Source organism: Gymnoscopelus microlampas (genome assembly GCF_963454915.1).
Source record: "Gymnoscopelus microlampas genome assembly, chromosome: 10".
Classification (NCBI taxonomy): Eukaryota; Metazoa; Chordata; class Actinopteri; order Myctophiformes; family Myctophidae; genus Gymnoscopelus; species Gymnoscopelus microlampas.
Window position 1 is genome coordinate 12,045,082 of NC_139947.1, and position 17,115 is coordinate 12,062,196.

A 17,115-nucleotide genomic window follows, 5' to 3' on the forward strand; every position below is an offset into this window, starting at 1 on the left:
ATGAAAATAAATCGTTATAATGGTATGATTTCTGTTCATGCTGTGCCTAGTAAGGTCAACTCACTTTTCAGAGGCAGAACGAGCCTCCACTGTGAAATGAACGAGTTCTTTGGTATGTCATTACAGCACAGGCTGATGCTGTGTGTGTGTGGGGGGGGGTTTGTTGTGTATAGTATGTATTGAATACACTTCACATTATTGAAGTGGTGCTTAAGTGTGCATCTGGAAAATGAAAAGAAGAATGGATAAATCAAGTAACAGACAGATGCTCAAGGATGCATGCGTTGCAGGCATCTGCATTTTGGAAATATAGAGATTACTTTTTTCTTCAGTTTTCAGTTTTGACTTGATATAATTCAAGAATAGGGCAATTGACACTTTCAGACAAAACATATTATTGCTTTAGAACAGTATGAACAGCAAACTTTCACGCAGATATTGTCAATCAAAAATGTTTAGCCTCATGAACATTCTAATGCAAAAGTGGTAAATGACCAGTACTGTACATTAGTTTTCTGTTTAAAAACATTATCTTTATGTTTTGTCCTGAAAACGTTTTTTTACTGTATTTTTTCTCTGACATTGACATTAATTGGTACTAGCCCTCAGTTTATAACATAACATAATGACATCTTTGCCCTTCTCATTATTATCAATTCCTGTATCATCACTTTAACATCACATGGCCTCAGTCTTTCCTTCAGCTGTCGTTGCAATTACACTGTGAACCAACATACTTTGAGGGGCCAATAGTGCAGGAAATGGAATCGACATCCTGTGTCTAATCTGGCACTGCTCCTGCCACTGTAGGCTAATTACAATTCTCTATTGATCCCAGTGGTTTAGCATCATAGCCTCTAAGCTGTATTGTTTTGCTGTGGGCGCACAACAACTCTTTTGTGGGTTTACAGTGTCTTCAGCAGCTGCACAGTATATATTTCTCAGTCTGCTTGGCTGTCCTAGTGGGGATACATATGTCTTGACACGCACGCACACGCGCTTACACACACACACACACACACACACACACACACACACACGTACACACGTACACACACGTACACATGCACACAGACCAGTCTTTTATAGTACAGATTCAAATTTATAAATTTTTCAGACTAGGAATATACAGGAGGCTATATTATATCATTTTGTGATTTTTTTTTTGCTTCATTTGCTTTTTGCATATGTACAGTATGTACACATCTGTGGGTTTTGCTGGGAATACAGTATATAAGTTTGGAATAAGCGATCACATGGGTTTTGGTGTTTGGTGTTAATTAACTGGGTACATTCTGCACGCGGTAGTGAAGGCTTCAGTCCAGCAGGGGGTGTCAAAACAATCACAAGCAATCTCAGAATGAGCTGTCACTGCTACACAGTAGCCACTAATCTCACAGAGCGTTAACTACCTGTGTTGGTCTTTTGTTCACATGGAATAACTATTAGTGCCGGCCTGTGTTAAATGCTATGGATTGAATGTGATTGAATATGTTACAATAACAGCCAGTATGTAGCTTACAGATGAGGCCTTTCCAATGACAGTTTTGTCGTTTTTTGTCATTTATTTAAATAAATCATATTTAGGAAAGGCATGTTTACAGTTTACAGTTTAGGCATTTAGAAGACGCTCTTAATCCATTTTTATTTGTATATTATAGTGCTTTTTAACTAAGCAATTCAAAGGGCTTTACACAAAACATTAAATGCATGCATTTAATTGGAAGTGCAAAATAAACACATTATAAAAGGACAATTGAATACAGTTACAAATGGTAATTAAAGAGACAGAAAATAAGAATGAGCTAAAATAAAACCGATACAAAATACCAAAATAAGTTTGGTACTAAATATACATTTATTACATACTGTGTTATTTTAAAGGATCTTGCGATGATGTCACAGGGCTCATCCACTGGGTCGCACACTCACAGCTGCAGAATGGCCTTGATCCATGTGTCTTGAGTATGCAGCTGCAGTGGCCATTTATTCATGCACACACACACACACACACACACACACACACACACACACACACACACACACACACACACAAACGTGTGATTTACAGGACTCGGGTGGTTGATTTATAGTTGGTAATGGTGTCACCGCAGGGAGGCAGGAAGCTACATTGGAAAGGCTTTAATAATAACATTGTTTAACCCAGAACCGTCAGGCGGGGGCAGGAGTAATGATAGTCGCACGCACGCACGCACGCACGCACGCACGCACGCACGCACGCACGCACGCATCTATACATGTCAGCCACAGGGGGAGTAATGGGAAGGACAGAACTTGGACCTTGGCCATGAAGGGGAGGATGCCTGAGTCCAACAGGGAGGTGAGGAGTGATGTGGAGAGAGAGAGAGAGAGAGAGAGAGAGAGAGAGAGAGAGATTTTTCTGTTTACATCTAAATGGCTAATCACTAGCTATCACAACAAAGTCAATACTAATGTCTCCATTACCTTTGGAGACAGTCGTATTCTACAGCAGTGGTTTGCAAGCTTTGGGACAATCACCAATGGGCAAGTCAAAATCACAAGCAGATCTACAAGCTCATCACCACATGTATTCCTTAATGCTGTAGCGGAGAGGCTCGATCGATTGGTCAGATGCTGTTTGAACATTGAGGAATTTAAGTTGTGTTCACAGGAAACGTAATGGTTTCCAAGTCACCTATCAGGTTTCAGAGCCATTATGTCAGCTGGAGAGACTCCAGACCAGACTGCAGAGGTTTCAGGGGTTGGGTGTCTCATCCATCAATCGAGACAAACGTTTGAAGTAATCGTGATATTGATTTGAAGTCATATCGCCGCTCAGCCCTTTGCACGCATGCGCGCGCGTGCGTGTGTGTGTGTCGGTCGTGTATATTTGTACATCAGAACTTCATTACTGAGGATCACTCATGTCCAGTGTGTCTGGCTTGCATTACATATGTGACATTTCTTCACCAGTCACACGCACAGAGCACCATTACACTTGATTTATACTTAGTCTTGGAGGGAATTGAGGTGGAAAGACTTCTGTCCTGCCCTTAATTAATTCCTTTTCGCTGTGTGTACTGTGTTAGTAACTGTGTGTGTGTGTGTGTGTGTGTGTGTGTGTGTGTGTGTACTTCAAAAACACAGCCACATTGATCCAAATTCCGTTTCAACCTGGTTGGACAACATCCATTGTTGTCGCATGGGGTGGAGGATTTGATACCTGGCATGGCGATGAAGTGTGTCACTGTGTTTAGAGTGTTTTATATTCTACAGCCATGAGAATACAGGAGTTATCTGCTGAGCTGGGCTCCGGCCAGATTCCCAGAGATAAACAGTGCCAGTCGATGTAACCTCATCCTATGTGTCCCTGCATCCCAACGCTGATTCTATTACTGGTAATGAGAGCCAGAGAGGGCTTTCTTGCCTCACTGAGCCCACTCCACTGACCTTGGACTTTGTTTGAGGTTTGGGGCAGCCCTCTGTGTGTGTGTGTGTGTGTGTGTGTGTGTGTGTGTGGCGTGTGTGTGTATGCGCGCGTGTGCGCATAGGGAATCAAGCAGAACATTTTTAATGCATGAATGTGGTGCTCATCTGCTCATACTAGCGTTACCTCTTGTGCTCAGGAGACTAACTGCAACACCACATACTGTAAGTACAACATCATCATAACTACAGTGCAGAATGATAATATAACTACAACATCATCATACTGATACTACAACACATAGCAAACAGAATCAGACTGTTTTCATTTGCTGTTTACCTTTTGCCTGTTTGCAATAGACAACCATTTGGTCACAGCGTCCTCTGGGTGGATAGCAGTCTAATCTCATAGAGATTAGATGTTCTAGTTAAAACTGTTGTTTCTCTTTGTTGGGCCTAAATCACCCTTGCTGTTTGTCAACTGTCTTTTGTATCCCGGTGCAATATCTTACTTTCTTATAATTTCCTGCAAAAATCCCATCTCTTTGCCTTTGGCACGTGTGTTTTTCTGAATCATTCTGTAGCGTTTGGTATTTGAAACTCTCAATGTCTCAGTCATCTAATCTCCCTCTTGCAATGCAACATATTTGTCACCATCTGTTTGAACCATTACTGTACATGATAAATATTATTTGTGAGGCACATTCACAGGCTCAGACACAGAAAGGGGCTCAGATATATCAGTTTTACACAATTATTAATTGGAGTAATGCGTAGAGCTGACATTTGTTGGACATCCCCTGAAGCGACAATGACACTACTGCTGCGATGGTTTATACTCCTCTAATCGGATCTCAGGGAGCTGTTATTAGTGGCTCATCCACACAAAAAAGTACTGAAAGTGTAACCTCAGTTCTTATGTATTCATCAACAATTTTGCTGATGCGTGTGGATGTCCCAGTGAGGGCGGAAGGGAACAAGAAGGAGAAGGAGGTGAGACTACCTGCAGGTTGAATTACTCAGCAATGTGTGTGAACTCCTTGTCCTTGTCATCTGGTAGGGACATTAGAGACCTCCTGCCTTAGTGAGATGTGCCTTATGGGGTCCTGCAGGAGCAAGGTTATGGTCCTCCTGAAGACATTAAACCAGTTTAAATACTCTGGTAGGACTGAGGCTGTTAAATGCACAGATGGCTGGTATGGACTATGAAGTCTGTGAAATGACAATGGGGACTCTGAACACCCTCCTCCCTCCTCAAAGCTTATTAGAACCTGTTCAGACGGTGGCGTTGAATTGAGCAGAGGCACACAAGGCCTCTCCAGAAACTCGTCCAGCTTGGCCTATAACCCTGGCAAAGAGTGATCAAATTTTTGATTGAATTGATTGAATACTTTATTAACAGTTTGCAAAAAAAACAAGCACAGGCAAGTACAGTTCAATACAAGGTCTGCTAAGACGATTTTAAACCCAAGAAAGCCTATGGCTTGTTTCCTTGGCTGGGGTCCTCTGTACTCAATTCATCTAATGTAGTTAACTGTGCAAGCTGTTTACTTTCTGGCCTCTCCTTGTTGGCTTCCTCTGGGGTCAGCTGTGCAGAAGGCAGCACGGCTGCTGAGGTTTCCCCCACTTCGACAATTCCTTCCTCCACTTCAGCCCCTGTGAAAGCTCCCTGTGCTAACTGCCTTAATCCATTAACAGACCGGGAACTCATCTGTGTCCTTTTAAGATTTATTTGGCTATTCAAAAATAACAAGCTCATGCCACGCTATGAGCTTGTAGATCTGCAATTTTCTACAAGTTGTGAAAAAGTTGTGCAAATCTTTGAATTTATATATTATATATGTTTTGAACATTTTCAACTCTGATCTGTGATTCTGGGGGTCCCTGGAACAACATATTTTGAGATGGGGGTCCGTGGCCAAATACATATAATTTTGGGGGTCCCTGACATGGAAAAGTTGGAGCACCTTCTGATATAGCAACATACTGTTAGGATTTAGAACAAATATTTTGATATGTATTTGGCCGCGGACTCCCATCGGGACCCCCAGAAGCTAAGATTTGAGCTAGAAATGTTCGCTTAAAAATACATATATATTCAAAGATTTGCACACATTTTACAAGATTTAAAATATATATGTATATGTATATCTGCTATTTTCGAATAGCCAAAGAAATCTAAAATGACACAGGTGTGTTCCTGGTCTTAATGGGTTAGAGCAGCCTGCCTAGCCTCATTCTGGAAAGATACCTCCTGTTGGTCAACTACACACCGAACTGAGCTGACCTGTTGCTGTATGACTTCCTTCCTACTGCTTTGCCCCTTGACAAGAACTTTGTGGTCGGTAGGGTCTATATTCTCTCTTGTGATAATGCTTGGATTGGATAAGGAATGGATACAAATTAAATAGCCCAAGATGTTTTTGGGTGTCTGGTACAGAGATAGGTGGGGGCAGTGTTTTTTGTTTGTTTGTTTGTTTTTCCCCCAAAACACACTTGCTGAAAGGTTCCACTACACATCATCCTCGGGGGAACAGGCCCAGAGAGATGCATATCGGCCGCCTGCTTGGCAGGTGCGGCCATAGCCTGCCTGGCTGTTTACCCTTTCCTTCAGAGTCCTCCTGGCCATGTCCTTCAGCTAAAGAGAGAGAGAGAGAGAGAGATTTCCTAGATAGGAGAGGAGGAAAGAGGGACAACACCTACAGTACAACACCATACAATGATATTGACTGTTACATACGCGCGCATGTATGCACGCACTCACGTACACACCTGCACACATAAATACAAGCTCAGACACAGACACAAGCCTGTTATGACATTTAAACAAATGGGATCCAGATCCTCTTTGCAGCTCGGCCATATATAGTCTTGGACACACGCACGCACGAACACACGCACACAGGCACGCACGCACGCACGCACGCATACAGACCACCCCAGTCTCTATTTGGCTGTGGCAGCATTTTAATTATAGCACTAATTGATTCTGATAGAAATCAAACCACGGTGAATTGACCATCAAAGTGATGATTCAGCCTTTATGATTCCTGCATCTTTCTTTTTTGGACGGCAAGCGCAGCGCCGTCCTAGTGAATGGATTTCAGGCATCTGAGCAAAAGGGGGAGTTAACCTCTGAAGCTATTTAAAGAGAGGCGGGGCATAGGTGAAAAAGGGGCGGGGTTTGGTAAGGAACTCTCTGTTTGTGGGAAAAAGGGGGCGGGTTTGCTAAAAAAGGGTCTGGAACACGTCATCATTGCTTGGTTGCCACCGATTGGTTGCTGCAACTTGGATTCATGCAGGGAGACGCCCCCTCTCTGCTCTATTTTTGAACGGCGGCATTGTTGCCTTGATCCTGTGTTCATTTAAGAGCATTGAAATGTCACCTTAATATTAATTTTCATCAATTACAGAATGTACCTAAAACATTTAAGTGTCCAATAAATATAAAGGTAATTTAGATAAAGGTCCGACTTTATTTTTGATATTTTTGGGGGGTTTATTTAGCATAGTTTTAGATGATATTCTGTGCACATTTTCTTAATAAAAGTGAAGTGTCCACGCCGCCTAAAGCCCCGCCCCTCTACACTCACACACACACACACACACACACACACACACAGCACTGCGCGAGCGAATGAGGGAGAGAAAGCCACAGCATATTTAGGACAACTGATGTACAAGCGTCAGAAAGACACACACACAGGGACATTGAGAGAGGGAGGGAGATAAAGACAGACAGAGAGACAACACAAAACTTTTCCTCTACAGCGGTCACAGCCACGACTCGCGAGTGAGGTAGGGAGAGAAAGAGAGAGAGACAGACAACAGAGAGAGAGAGGCGAACGGCCTTTTTGCATGTAGTTTAAGCGCAAGGGGGCGGGGGGCGGGTGGGGAGAGAGTCAGTGCGCTGAAGTCAAGGCACAGAATACGGTGTTATTGACGGACAACGGATGCACGCTTATGAGAAACACCAAAAATAAAACCTGGCAAAACAGTTGTGTGCATTAGCGCAAGATGAGGATAAAGGAAACATTCAGTCTAAATGTCCAGTTTTCTAATAGTTCACAACTACAGTGCCAGATAATCACCAAGAGAGTTAAAAAAGAAAAAACGTTTCAGTCATTCAGTCCGACTTCACTGTAGCCTATAGCAGTGCGAACGCAGGATCTCTCTATGAGTAAGGCCAGGCAGATACGTGGTAGATTTGCACAAATGTTCACGATTTTTCAAAAATAGCAAATCTACAAGCTCATAGCGTGGCACTCTGTGCTTTTGGCTATTTTTGAATAGCCAAAGAAATCTAAAATGAAAGAGATGCGTTCCCGGTTAAAATGCTCGTGCTCCATTGAAGTCATTTTAGCAACTCCCCCTGGAAGATATTTATATTTTGTTTGACTCGGTTCCACAGATAAACATTACGAAAATAGCTGATCTACAAGCTCACAATGCCTCACAATGCGAGCCGTTGTGAGCTTGTAGATCGTCTTTTTTCAATTTTATTGACAATTTGGCCAATGTTTGACCATTTTTATAGTGTAGTTTGTTGATTACTTTTAATGCAGTAATGGTATTTTTTCTTTTAGTTTTTTTCTTTTGTTTTTTGTTTAAATTGTCACTTCACTGTCATCTGGGGACCCCCCAAATATCATGTCGGCAATTCTCATTTGCAGCTCTAGAACAGTGATTCTCAAATGTTTTCATGGCAAGGATCCCCAAAATGATTTGTATTTTGGCTGCTGACCCCCATCTCAACATATTTTGTTCCAGGTACCCCCAGAATTGAAGTGGGCCCTCGTTCAGGAAAGGTTGGGTATCGCTGCTTTAGAGACAGAAGATTATGTATGGAAATGCAAACAAAAAAGAAGTTCCCACCTCTAACCCAACTGCCCATAATCTCTACCCAGGCTCTCCAAAGTAAGAGCAGAACCTTAGTGTTCGTTACAGACACTTCTCAGTTTCTCACACTTTTCTAATCATCCAGCACCAAGTGTATGATCTCTCTGAGAATGTGGGCAGGACAAATCCAAGAGCATTAGGGCCTCGTGTGCTATTCCTTTTGCAAAGAGCTCCCCTGTCTTTGTTAACCCATTAAGACCTGAGGCCAATTTTACAAACGTCTTATAAATCCTAACAGTTTTCTGAGACACTTATGTTGCTATAATATCAGTGGTTCTCAAACTTTGTTCTGTCAAAGACCCACAAAAATATCCATTTGGCCGCGGACCCCCATCTCAAAATATTTAGTTCCAGGGACCCCCAGAAGCAAAGATTTGAGTTACAAATGTTTGCTTAAAAAAAATATATATATATATTCAAAGATTTGCACACATTTTCATGATTTTTCAAAAATAGCAGATCTGCTATTTTTTAATAGCCAAAGTATAAAATAATGGTTAAAGTGGTTAAAATCTAAAATTAGTTGAAGAAACGGAAGATGGAGGCTCTCAGAAGACACAGCTCTTTTCCTAATCACTGATTGTGTCCTGAACTCCCTGTGAATGTTCTCCCCATTACGTTCTAAAGTTCAGAACAGCAGAATCAGTGTCTTTGAGCAAGGAAGCAGAGCAGCAACACTGTCTGGGGATAGAGGGATGGCAAAAAAAACACCAGTAATATTAATGAATCAAAAGACAATAATGAGTCCCTCTGTATCTTGCTGTGCACTATTCATCAGGCTAAAAGTTAATCAGGGGCCAACCAAGGGGCTTTGACAACCCCATGAACGTGTGATGATGATGTCTGATGATTCATGTAAACATAGATGGCTTTTGATTAATTGGACCATTGCACAGTGTGTTGTTGATTGTGACTCACAGCGGAGCATGTCATTGATGACCAAAATACTGGATCAAGTATTACTTTTTATGTTTTTTTACTTGTTTGTTTCATGGATTGGATACTTTTCCACACTGCTTGCACAAACGCACGTATACACATTTGTTTGACAGAAGCGCTGGGAAGATGAGTGAGGGGCAGTCCTGGAGAAGTAGAAGTGTCTGTGTGTGTGTGTGCATGCGTGTGTGCGTGTGTGCATGCGTGCGTGCGTGTACGCAAGTGTATCTGTGTATGTTTGTGTGGGGAGATTCACTTATTTGCCATATTGCCATTACTGCACATGGAATACATCTGCAGAACCTTCTAACTTTTACCCCTATGAAAATCCGCCATCCTACTATAAATGAGAAAATTCTCTGTCCGTCTATGTGTACATCAGTTCAGAACCGTCCGACTGGGTGGAGAACTTGCATCGTTCCAGAGTAGGCTGCTTTCACAGTTTGAAATGAAAGAAGATGGTTCATTGTTTTTGCCATACTCTTATTTTTCAGCATTGATGCCTTTGCCTTCTCGTCTGTGTCGGTTTGTGTTGTCAAAACAGACAAAGAAATCAGTGAGCGTGAGTGAGGAAAATATTAATTATGAATGACGGGGACTTTTTAAATCTATTGTCAAGCCTAAAGGCATGAAGTAAATCAGCAGAAATCTGCTGTTTAAATGCCACAAATAAACACACAATAATATTGTGAATAAAGGCAGTCAGTATGACAGCCCCAGACTATCTCTCATAAACGTGGTGTCACGTCCACAGGAGGACGCAGGACAGTGGTGTGTTCTACCGTGGTACGCTGTATACGCCGTGTGGCCTGCAGATGTTTTTCGTCGCCACCGTATACATCCAAAAACAGTTCGAAACGGCGTATCTGATACGTTGATACGCAATGATACGCTGCACCCAGGAGTGGCTGGGCTGGGGGCAGCAATACAAACAGAAAGAATGTGGTCTGACCGTCTGACTAGTCTAACTCTGAGTTGATGGCTTATCATGTGTGTGGCTATTGTTCTTGAGGTAATAATTAATGGCTACTGGCGAAGGAATTCACACATTCCTGGGCCTGGCCGCGTTAGTGTGGGGCCGAAACGCACGCATAACAGCAGAGTGTGCGCGTCTCCACTCCGTGCGCACTGCTCGGGGGTTAAATTAAAACCCAAACGTATTCCAATCATGACGATGTGATTAGTGTCATTCAACAACGTAGGCCTAAGGGAAACAAACAACAAGTAAGCTATTAATTATTTAATTCATGATTGAGGTTTAGGATAATATCTTTACTTACGGCTAGAATAAAACAAGAAGATGCATATCTTTTTCTTTTTCATCTTCCCCAGACCACATTCTTCTAGGTTCTGATTTATTTATATAAATGATATATTTATTTATTTTTCTATTTATAGTTGACTGGACTTGCGCTGTTACGAATGTGGTAGTTTTTAAACGTTTTATTTGTGTTATATATTTTCTTATTGGATGTGTCCGTGTGTCAGGTATCGGGTCTGTGTCCTATGTAAGCAAATAGCATGTGCCATTCCACGCATATGATAGGCATGTGTGCTGTGTAGCTGTGTGTGAATCCATGGAGATGATTGGTGGGGTAACTTCACATGTCAGAGAAGTTCCTCTCGTATCCCGCTTCTTCATGTCGAAAAACAGGTGGGACGAGGCTCCGCCACATTTATCAACAACCGGCAATTCTTACCTGCAATTGACAGGGTACACCTGCTTTAAAAGAAATCACACGTGGACATGATCGTAAGCTGATTCCTGGGCTCAAATCTAAGCTGGTTTTCACGTTCCATTGATAAATGAGGGCCAATATGTCTGGCCCTGGTCCTATGAGAAGCATTTATCAGTGTAAGAAACGCTTCAATGATGTCTGCTGATGAGCCAAACAGAACGTGGCTGTATTAATGTACTGACCAATCAGTAAACCAATATAATATGGATTATGCATTCAGTATTCAGTTTTGTTGGACACAAGCATTTACCTGTTGCCTCACGTGGGTTCGGGAAAAAATGGGACACGGTCAGTGGTGTAAAGTAACTAAGTACATTTACTCATGTACTGTACATAAGTACAATTTTGAGGTACTTTTACTTTACTGGAGTATTTCCAATTGTCTATACTTGTACTTCTACTCGACTACATCTCAGAGGCAAATATTGTACTTTTACTCCACTACAATTATTTAAAAACTTACTTTGAAGATATTAATTATTACATTATAAAACAAACATTAACCACTTTAGCCTTGTTTTATACCTAGGCTAGGTATCAAAATGTACTTAAAGCACTAAAATGTTTGAAAATGGCCGATCTTGTAGATCTGCTACATACGGGGCTACATCACTGATGATATGTCCCAGTTGCATCCATGTGATATTTTTCTTTATTATAATGATACCAATACTTTTGTACTTTTACTCGAGTACATTTTGAATTCCGGACTTTTACTTGTAACAGAGTACTTCTACATTGCAGTATACTTTTACTTAAGTAAAACATTTGAGTACTTTTTACACCACTGGACACGGTGCAGAGTGCATGGAGACACGGTGCAGAGTGGAGTGTGCATGGGGATATGGTTCAGAGTGGAGTGTGCATGGGGATATGGTGCAGAGTGGAGTGTGCATGGGGATATGGTGCAGAGTGGAGTGTGCATGGGGATATGGTGCAGAGTAGAGTGTGCATGGGGATATGGTGCAGAGTGGAGTGTGCATGGGGATATGGTGCAGAGTAGAGTGTGCATGGGGATATGGTGCAGAGTGGAGTGTGCATGGGGATATGGTGCAGTGTGCAGACTGTGAACCGTGAGCCAGTCGCTGACTGCAGGAAGTGGCTGGATGACTATGCACCATTTCAGTGTCTGTGAGTTTAACAGGGTCTTGTAACGGTGGAGGTCAACCCCGTATCTAAATATAGGCTTGTGAGCCAGCCCTTATTTTTTCTCTCAAGCCCTGAGACCGACATGCTTTTAGAAATCGCCTCGGTCAGAGAATATCTTTCTTCTTCTCCAATCTGCCTCTATTGTTTTTTTTTTCCCTCTCATTTTCTCCTGCACATCAGAGAGGTGGGGCATAGGAGGGAGCGTAATAAAAGCACCCCCGCTTTCCTCTGCCTGGGAGAGCACAGAGAACTGAGAGAATGATCAAAACCACCAGTGAATCCATCAGCCGCTGGGGGAGACATGCTCCTGTGAGAGAGTGGGAGGGAGAGAGAGAGGGAGAGGTGGAGGAAGAAGAAGAGAGCTGAAAGAGAAGCCACTTGTAAATGGCACCTTGTCCTCGTCCCCTAACCCTAACCCCCAGGGTAGCATTTTAGGTCCACTTTTATTTCAGTTGTATGTACTGTAAATGACATGAAGTCAGCCGTTGATTGTCTATTTCTTTTTGTGGATGATTCTCTGTTATGCTCTATTAGTCTCTCATCAAGATAAATCTGACGTGGATCGATCAATCAATCAATCAATCAATCAATCAATCAATCAATCAATCAATCAATCAATCAATCAGGCTCAGGGCATTTAACTCACTGCCACATGCAGGGTGGGTGGAATGGATCGGGATTTATAGACAGGTTTATAGACAGACAGACAGACAGACAGACGGGCAGACAGGTGGGTGCTCTGCTTTTGAGTCTGATGTATAACAAATAATGTTCCTTGGCCTCGGCTGTATCAAGCATTGGTAAAGGACCACTTTGAATACACATGCACGGACACACGCGCTTTTGCGGACGTTGCTTTGCCCTGGAGGCTGGATTCGGGTCCCTGGTCTTGGAGGGTAATTCATATGCAGAAATGAAAGGATTACAATGTAATGGTGCACAGTAATCCAGCTGTCAATCCCACACCTCATTACGAAACAAAGGGCTGGGGGTGTGTAACTGTACCACAGCCGAACGCAAGGCTCTACAGAGAGTGGTGCGAACGGCGCAGCGCATCGTGGGTGGTGAGCTTCCCCCTCTCCAGGCCATACATGAAAAAAGATGTGTGGCTAAGGCCGGAAGCATCATCAAGGACACTTTCCACCCGAGCCACGGTCTGTTCAAGCCGCTGCGACACCCACGGCCAGGCAAGCGATGGAGGAGCATCGGTAGCAGCACCACTAGACTCTGGAACAGCTTTTATCCAGCCGTAATTAGGCTGTTGAATGATAACTGAACTTGAGGACACTGTGCACTGAGCTCACTGAACTGTGTGTTTATATAGATATGATCTATATTTTAATTACAGACACATTTTTAACTTATTACTTACATTAAGCCACTCTCTTAAATGCACTTTACTGTACCTCTTCTATCTTTTAACTGCATTAATGGGCTTGTACAATTAAGAATTTCACCCATATTACCTGTAATGTGATGTGACAATAAAGTTTGATTCTGATTCTGATTCTGTAAGTAAGTGGGGGAGGGAAGGAGGGAATAGCGAGGAGTTTTATGTTTTTTTATTAAAGCTCAAGGACACTTTGGTAGAGGTTTGGGCTGTGTAGTTACCTTGTGTAACAAGCCTAATTGGCGAGATACCTTGCTCCGTTGCGTCCCTGATTTGAAATTAATAATCCAAAAATAGTCTCCTCATTGATCTACATTCTACGGTGAAACAGCTCTCAAAGTCACTCTTTTAGCCTACAAACAAACACAAACTAAGCTGATTCTGCCAATATACTATACAACATCACAACATTCAGTACTCCTCTCCTCTCCCTCTCCTTCATTCACCCCGGTTGGTACCACAGAGGGGGCCGTAGCCATGTCGGTCACGTCTCAAACCCGCACTGCTCTGCTTGTAATTCACTAATTAATTACGAGCAGTGATTTGTTAATTTAACCCATTCAATCCGGGAACGCATCTGTGTCACTTTAGATTTGTTTGGCTATTCAAAAATAGCAGTTATACAAGCTTGTAGATCTGCTATTTTTGAAAAATCGTGAAGATTTTAATATATATATACATACATGGTTATAGCTTAAAAAAAATCTAAAATGACACAGTATGCGTTCCCGGATTGAATGGGTTAATTGATCTGTATGTGTTGAGCAAGTTGTTTTTCTTTTATGTATTTTTCACCCTCCTGATGTCAGACTCCCCCCTGGGTTAGTGTTGAAGTGCCCTTGAGCAAGACATTGAACCCCTAACTGCTCCTGATGAGCCGGTTGGTGCTTTGCATGGTTGCCTCCGCCATCCATCGGTGTGTGTGTGTGTGTGTGTGTGTGTGTGTGTGTGTGTGTGTGTGTGTGTGTGTGTGTGTGTGTGTGTGTGTGTGTGTGTGTGTGTGTGTGTGTGTGTGTGTGTGTGTGTGTGTGTGTGTGTGAATGGGTGCATGGCACACACTAAAGCACTTTGGATAAAGGCACTATATAAATGCACCATAATTTACCATCATTCCATTTGACATAAATTAGGTATTGGATGACCGTAAGTCGTATTTGAACTTGCAGCTAACACGGCTGAGCCACTTGCAGGCACCTCTTTGGGGGATAATTTGCGCTACTGTGACGACACCGGCATGGCAGCCTGCTGGCACAGTGGTTCTCAACCAGTGGTCCGGGGACCACCAGTGGTCCTTGGTGGTGGTTCCAGGTGGTCCCCAGCTAAATGATGGAGATTTGGTAACCAAATGGACCCTTATTAGATCTTTAACTCTTGAGAGTGTAAAATGAAACCAAATGGACCCTTACGGTTTCATTTTACACTCTCAAGAGTTAACTTATTGTTAAGCATCTGCATTACTCAATTAAAGAATTGTTGTTTTGATATACAGCATGGAATTGTGGACAAAATCGTATCGAACGATTACAAAATATTCTATGTTTTGGGTCTGAGTCTAAATCTCATCAAATGGTGGTCCGTGGCTCAAATGCCAAATAATATTGGACCTTGATATGAAAAGGGTTGAAAACCACTGAGCTAGCAGAACAGTCACCAGGAGGCTGCGTGATGATGGCCAAGCTGCATTGCCGTTACAGTACGTGATCGCCCTGGCTGGCTCATGAGCAGACGCACTCAGTGGACATCATGGCATGCCAGAGATAGATGGCACATCAACGCTTTGGAGTGAACAGAGAGGGTGCCTCGAAAGCTGTCCAATCAGGTCCATCGTCTTCACAGTGTTTTTCTAAGTCACGCAACGTTAGTTGATAGTAGAATTCCCAATCTGCGAGAGAGTTAATTGGCCACTGTTGTGTTCCATTTTCTCTCCTCACAGAAGTGTGGCCTTTCTCATTATCCTGTGAGTTTAATTTATGCAGAAATTATTCATAGTTTGGTGAATCGCCCGTTGGGGTGACAGCGTTTTTGACAGGTCCAGTTGTGCTTTAAGAAACTAGTGTTAAAATCAGTGACACCCTCTTGGTGTGTGTGTGTGTGTGTGTGTGTGTGTGTGTGTGTGTGTGTGTGTGTGTGTGTGTGTGTGTGTGTGCGTGTGCGTGTGTGATAAAAGGGTTGAAAGTTTCTTTTGAAAGTGTCCTTTTCATCCGTTTATCTCAGGAACTCAGTGGAATGGTGATAAAAACGGCAGATATCATCAAACATTCCAGCAACAACATTGACGTTGTCTGTGATGAAAAGGGTTTCTAGAACGCAGGAAGAGAGCAATAGCACCTCTTCCACAGTGTGACAGCTAACACGTTTGAGCTTGACTTAGCTGCCAGTTAAATGGGCTTTTGATAGCTTCACATACCCTTGTGCCCATTGATTCTGCCTGCCACCTTATTTCACACATGCATTGCACGCACGCACACACACACACACACACACACACACACACACACACACACACACACACGCACACACTTACACATATAGTCACTATAGTCAGTATTAGCTTGGGATGGGCAAAGCTTTCAAAGCACTGGGTGCTGGCTGGTGGCTCATCACATTATCAGACAAGACTCCTAATAGTGGAGCAAAAGTGTGAAAAGAGAATATTTTTAGGGGGGGGCTAGCCCAAGAAAACACAACCCTAATGTGAACCACAAACCAAATGATGTTAAAACGCTGCAGCACAGTGAGTCTTTTATTTTTCTGTACCGCCACATCTGAGAAGCTTGGTTTCTGCCCAGCAGCTGGCACTGTCTTGGTCCAAGACCATTAGCCGGGACAGTGGTGGACCTCTGCCCAGAATGTTATCTTGACTCTGGGTAGAACCGCTCCACAGGAGGCCATGTCTGCTCTGAGGAGGGTGTGCAGAAATGCTGAGTCGGGCGGGCCACCCACTGGACAGGACAAATAGAGATAAATGATACTGCATTGAAGGGCAGAGCGCTCTCTCATAGCCAAGGAGGTAGAATAAGTTTCCCTCCTATGGAGGAGAGATGTAAACATCCTTCATTCTACAGTATAACATAGGAGAGAGGAAGCCATTCTAAGTAGCAGCTGAATTAGAGTGAGCGTTTGTATGTTAAACAAGTTAAATATGATGTCAGGTCGAATACATCAGATCAAATTCACTCAGTTGTTATTGCATGACAATGGCCCACTGCATGTTTGGCATTGATGGCTTGGTGTGTGTGTATTGTGTATGTGTTTTTTGTGTGTTTGTGTGTGTGTCAGCACAGGAGTGATTTATCCTGCAGATGCAGACTAATGAATGGGCCGTCCTGCTCGTGGACTGATATTAGCCTATGTAGCAGCTCCTTTGATGTGATTAGCTCCATGCTCTCGACAAATTGGGCTGTCCTGTCCTCACAGCCAAAGCACTTATCTATGCCAAGAAACCAAGAAACCAATTCCGCTTAACATGTGGTGCTTTTATTTTATTTTCATTTTGAGCGTGACTGAGTATGTGTGTGTCTGTGTGTCTAGTGCATTTTCATATTTGTATGTTCATAAATTAGGTAGAATTATTGAGATGGATAATATTCAGTA

The 17,115-nt window shown here is 42.7% G+C and overlaps 1 protein-coding gene across 1 annotated transcript in view; it reads left to right on the forward strand.

The window, feature by feature from the left end:
- LOC311052801 (cadherin-4-like) overlaps positions 1 to 17,115 on the forward strand; it is a 256,530-nt gene that overhangs the window by 1,291 nt on the left and 238,124 nt on the right. The gene's annotated exons all lie outside the window — the stretch shown is intronic.